Source organism: Chelonoidis abingdonii, chromosome 9 (genome assembly GCF_003597395.2).
Source record: "Chelonoidis abingdonii isolate Lonesome George chromosome 9, CheloAbing_2.0, whole genome shotgun sequence".
In the NCBI taxonomy this organism is placed as follows: domain Eukaryota; kingdom Metazoa; phylum Chordata; order Testudines; family Testudinidae; genus Chelonoidis; species Chelonoidis abingdonii.
In genome coordinates, this window is record NC_133777.1 from 46,830,333 (window position 1) to 46,836,332 (window position 6,000).

The 6,000-nt window shown below is 47.6% G+C and overlaps 1 protein-coding gene across 4 annotated transcripts in view; it reads right to left on the reverse strand.

Annotated features, from left to right (window-relative positions):
• EDC3 (enhancer of mRNA decapping 3) overlaps positions 1–3,064 on the reverse strand; it is a 74,204-nt gene extending 71,140 nt beyond the window's left edge. For all 4 annotated transcript variants that reach the window (XM_032799828.2, XM_032799827.2, XM_075069504.1 and 1 more), the window contains exon 1: positions 2,957–3,064. The gene's annotated coding sequence lies outside the window, so the exon portion shown is untranslated. The remainder of the gene's footprint in view (positions 1–2,956) is intronic.
• Positions 3,065–6,000: the final 2,936 nt, after the last annotated feature.

Consider the following 6,000-nt stretch of genomic DNA (forward strand, 5'->3'; position numbering starts at 1 on the left):
TCCACTAGTAACCTCCCTCCAGCATGACAGTTCACCATTCAGCATGATCCATTGTAGCCTCCTCTTTAACCAGTTCCTTATCCATCTTTCAATTGTCATATTAATCCCCATATTCTTCAACTTAACTAATTTCCCAAGTGGAACTGTATCAAATGCCTTGCTGAAATCCAGATATACTTTGTTTAAAAAAATCTGTTATCGTCTCAAAGAAGGAGATCAGGCTGGTCTGGCATATTAGTTTACTTAATGTTTATACAGTGCTTTGAGCTGGCAAAAAATGTTAGGAATTAGTACATAAACATTTGAAATGCTAAATCATCATGAGGGGAAAAAATCAATAATCTTTGCTGCGCACTTTGAGCTACAGACACTTCAGAAGAAAAGGGGCCACTAACAGCACGTCTACACTGCCTGTGGGAGCAACACTCACAGCCCAGGTCTACAAACTAGTACTTGTGGGGCTCATACTATCACTCTAGAAATTGATGTGTAGATGTTGCAGCTTGGGCTCTGACTCCTGTGGCATGTGCTTGCCACAATGTCAAAGCAATGTCTACACAGCTATTTTTAGCTATCACAAGTCTGTGGACCCTGGCTGGGAGGCTTACTCCCAGATACAGTGTAGACATGCACCAATGCCAGTCACTGCCCTGTCTACACTTGGAAGCTGAATTGTTGCTGCAAATGATTTTAGGCAAAGACCCCTCTTTGAACTGGGACTGAAAACAGTTTAATTGCCAGGATAAAATTCCAAGCCTCAATCAGCTTTCAAAAATAAATCGGAAAGTGGTTTTTTTGTAGTCTAAACTAGCACTAAAGCAGCTTCCAATACCTGTTCAGGGAAATGCATCGAAAAGTTATTTTCAGCAACAGCTCATTTTCCCATTAAAAGTAGGGCTCAAGTGTCTACTCCAGTGGTTTTCAAACTTTTTTTCTGGCAACCCAGTTGAAGAAAATTGCTAATGCCTGTGACCCAACGGAGCTGGGGATGAGGGGCTCAGGGTGTGGGAGGGGCTTGGGGCTGGGACATAGGGTTGGGGCATGAAGGTGAGGGCTGTGGGGTGGGGCCGAGAATGAGTGGCTCATGGTGTGGGAGGGGGCTCTGGGCTGGGGCAAGAGGGGTCAGGACTCTGGGCTGGGGGTGCAGGCTCTGGAGTGGGGCCAGGGATGAGGAGTTTGGGGTGCAGGAAGCGGGTCCGGGTTTGGGGGGAAGGGAGCTCACGGCTGGGGCATGGGCACGGGCTTACCTTGGGCAGCTCCCGATCAGCAGCACAGGGGGGTACTAAGGCAGCTTCCTGCCTGCCCTGGCACCACAGACTGCGCTGTGCCCCAGAAGCAGATAACAGCAGGCCCGGCTCTGCGCAGCTCTTGCCTGTAGGCACCGACTCTCCCAGCTCCCATTGGCTGGTTCCCGGCCACTGGGAGTGCAGAGCTGGTGCTCGGGGCAGGGGCAGCGCACGGAGCCTCGTGGCTCCCCCACCTAGGAGCTAGACCTGCTGCTGGCCGCTTCTGGGGCACAGCAGCGTCAGAACAGGTGGGAACTAGCTTGCCTTAGCCAAGCAGCACTGGTGATGGGACTTTTAATGGCCCACGCGGCAGTGCTGATCAGTCACTACAAACCAGTGTGTTCCATTCTGCAACCCAGTACCTGGTCACGATCTGCAGTTTGAGAACCATTAGTCTACTCCCTCTCCCTTATTTTAGAACAAGAATACTTGGAAGTCTAAGCTTGTAGGAACTGCAATACTGGATCAATCTCTAAATCCATCTGGTAGAATATCCTGTCTCTGACAGTGATCTGTACCAGATGTTACAGAAGGTATAAGAACCACACAGTAGGTAGATGGGGAATGATCTATCTTCCACATAAAGATCAAGATGAGACCTAGTAGTCAAGCACTGGCATAAACCCTGAAACATGCAGTTTAATATGCCTTCCAAAATTCATGGTAATTAATTAGCATAATTCTGGATATTCCTGATATCTATAAATATCCAATCTCCTTTTGAACCATGTTACACTCTTGGCCTCATCCAAAGCTCACATCCAAATGTCCTGCCTGTTTCCCAAAGATGTACAAAAGGCAACTTGTGCCAGTGTAGAGACAGTCTTGTGGTCATCAAGGGAACACACAGTTAAGCCTAACATTCAGGAGAACAGCCTAACAGATGAAACAGCAAAGTTTCTATTTATTATTCTTATTGTGGTAATGCCACGAGCATCCAGTTAGGAGCAGGACTTCATTGCACAAGCCGCTATACAAGTGCATGGCAAGACACAAACTCTTCTCCAGTTTTCTTACAAAGATTAAAGAACAGTGCTTCTCATTAATGGAGATGGTCTGCTTTCAAGTTATCTCATTGTGTGTGTATTATGAGTATGGAGGACTAGGATCCCACGAGTGGATGCTGACTTACATCTTCATTCAGGATGAGATAGAATGATAAAATCAGGCCTCTCTTGAAAGCAAAACAATGCACCCAGGCCCGGATCTATGATCACACAAGCTCGGAAGTTTAAAAAAAAAAAAAAGGAGCCTTGGGGGCTCATCAAAAACAGGAAAAGGGACTCAAATCCCCCCGGGAGCACCAGCTCTGGGGCTGCTGAAGCTAAAGGGAGGGGGAGGCAGAACAGCTGCTCCGCTGAAATGCACCAGGTTATGGAGCCACGAGGAGAACGAATTGAAGAAGGGGGCGTGTCTCCCTGGACATGGAAGAGGAGAAACACCCCCGTGCAGGGGGGCAGAGTGGAGGAGGGGAACTGCCCAGAAATGGGAGCCCCTTCCCCCATGCATCTCAGTGGGGCCCCTCCCACGGACCCCCCCTGTTGGAGCCCCAGCTCCTCCCTCGGAGCCCTCCCCTCTCCTTGCCGAGATGGCGGCGCGGATGCCCCAGAGATCGAGGCCGTGTCCGCCCCGCGCTGCCCACCCCTGAGGAACAGGGGAGCCGCCCCCACCTGAGTCCCACGGCCCGCTCTCCGCCTCTCTTGGAGCTACTCTGCACACCGACCCCGACCCACGCCGGAAACGCCGCCCGCACGGCGCTGTGCGTCTGCCGTCACTTCCGCGTCTGCTTGGGATGGGGGTGGAGCCGCCTCGCCCACCACCCGGTCGTAGAGCCCTGCTGTTTCGCCTCAGTGCCAGGGTGACGTTCTACCCAACCCCAGGAGCATAGAAAAGTCGACCTCCAGCGGACCGGCGCCGCGCAAACTGAGTCCGTCTAACTGGCTGTGCGCCTGCGCAGAGCGACCTTCAGGGTTGAATGTGTGTAAAGCCTCTCTACGCGTGCCGCTGGTGCGCATGCTCCGCGTGCCTGATACTGCGGGAGCATTATGTGCTCCCTGAGAGCCCCTTTACCAGAGGGGTCCTGGAGCAGAGCTCCAGGAGCTTTCAGACCTCCTGGGCAGGGATTTCCCTACACCCTTGAATTTCCCCAACCCCTCCCCCCCCCTTTTGTGAACTAGTTACATGCAGTGTTGCCAATTTAATGATTGTTTGGACATTTGAATTGAAATTGAAACTTTAATACACACTTTAAAAGCATATATAGTGTATGATAAAATACATATATCTGAAAAAGTATAATAGATTTGAAAAGTGTTACCATAGACTAGCTGCCTTATACAGCTGTTGTTTTTTATAACAATGTCAGTGCATTCATTTCTGTGATGTTGGCCAACCTAATAATGTCAAATTATGATTTGTAAGCAAAATTTAAATGAGCTCTCCCTGACAGCTAGTGATGAGCTGGAGGCTGGGGGGAAAGGCTTCAGGACCAGATTGTATTTACAGTCACACCTAATCTACCTGGGTATCCAGCAAACACAACTGTGTTGCCCCAGTGATAGATCTTTGGCTGGGGTTGGGTTACAAATCACTTGACTGCTGGGGTAATGAAATGTTGTTGTTTTTGTATGAGTAAACGGTAGTAGAACTGTACTTAGCCTGTGCGGATTGAGGGCATCAAGAGAGAGGGTGGGGAGAGGTGTTTTGCTTGATGGTCTGCCTGAGTCACAAGTACTATTTGACCTGCCCCTCTCCACTTTTTAAAGACAGAGCTGATTAGGCTTCATAGATAGTCTTGTTTTGATAAGTGACCACTACAGCTGAAATCACTGATAATCAGGTCTAAGTGCTTAGATCTGCTGTGGGACAGTGTTTCTGTGGAAGAGATGGCCCAGTCTGCACTAGCAGTGAGGTTCCCCCACTGAGAGCTCAGCTGAAATCACTGAGAACTGGATAGAACCTCAGGAGACCAACTCGCAGAGATCACAGTGGCAGCAGAAGGTGATGGTGCAGGGCCATTGGCAACAGAGCGATGAAGTGAATGGTGGCACAACGAACAACAGTGGCCAGAGTGAACAGTGAGCAGCTGATGGAGGAGTGAGCAAGGTGCCTTCTTGCCCCACCTGAGAGGTGAACTCATGTGAAAAAAAGAAGAGAATCAGACACATGTGACTCACGCACATCGCATTGAAATCTGGCCATTCCAAAAAAAAATCACAAACACCACAACACAAGACAAACACACACCATCACACAACCCCACAAAGCCTCCCCCCGCGCCGTGCTGTTTTCATCCTCAAGCAAACACTGTGAACATTCAAAGCCTGCCGGCTCGTCGCTGAGCAAAGATACTTGTACTCCGGGTACCTCCGTTTAGACAGGAATTCTGGATACTGAATACCCCTAGATGCAATAACAGCGCTGGGGATGCACACTGATGAGCTAGCGCTGGGCTACACGCTGATCGTACAACCCTAGCAGAACAGGAGTACAGCCACGCCCGAGCCAGGGAGTTGACGCGTGAGCTTTGTAATGTGGACACCGAGTAATTGCAGCGCTGTAATCCTCCCACGCTGCAAACTTGCAAGCGGTAGCAGCCTATTCTCACGTTGCACCCCATGCTCTAGCCAGCTCAGTTGATTTCTGAGTGAGCATTTTGCTGTCTGTTTCGAACCATGTCACTTCGAGGATAACAAGTACAATGCACTACATTGGCGCCAGTTGTAGTGTGTGTATCTCTTGCTAAATAGAAAGTATGACCACACCATGTTTTGTCACTCAGAACTGTTGTTTCAGATTCTAACAGCCTCATAACACTCACGGTGTTCCTTGTCAGCTGGAGACTCAAGATTCCAGAGATGCTTTTCCTTATTCACTTTCTTCACACCAGTCAAGATTTTATAGACTCTATCATATCCCCCCTTAGTCATCTCTTTTCTAAGCTGAAAATTCCCAGTCATTTTAATCTCTCCTCCTGTTTCATACCCCTAATCATTTTAGTTGCCCATCTCTGTACCTTTTCCAATTCCAATATATTTTTTTGGGATGGGGTGACCAGATCTGCATACACTATTCAAGGTGTGCACGTACCATGGATTTATATAGAGGCAATGTGATATTTTCTGTCTTATTATCTATCCCTTTCTTAATGATTCCCAACATTCTGTTTGCTTTTTTTGACTGCCGCTGCACATTGAGTGGATGTTTTCAGAGAACTATCCCAATGACTCCAAGATCTTTTCTTGAGTGTTAACAGCTAATTAGACTCCATCATTTTGTATGTATAGTTGAGATTGTTTTCCAATGTGCATTACTTTGCATTTATCAACACTGAATTTCATCTGCCATTTTGTTGCCCAGTCACCCAGTTTTGTGAGATCCCTTTGTAACTCTTCACAGTCTGCTTTGGGACTTAACTATCTTGAATATTTTGTATCATCTGCAAATTTTGCCACCTCACTGTTTACCCATTTTCCAGATCATTTATGAATATGTTGAACAGTAATGGTCCCAGTACGAGCCCTCAGGGGATACCACTATTTATCTCTCTCCATTCTGAAAACTGATAATTTATTCCTACCCTGTGTTTCCATATCTTTTAACCAGTTACTGATCCATGAGAGGACTTCCCTCTTATCCCATGATGGCTTACTTTTCAAAAGTCAATTTTAAATTAAATCCATTTTTTTAAAAATATATATTTTTATAGAAATCT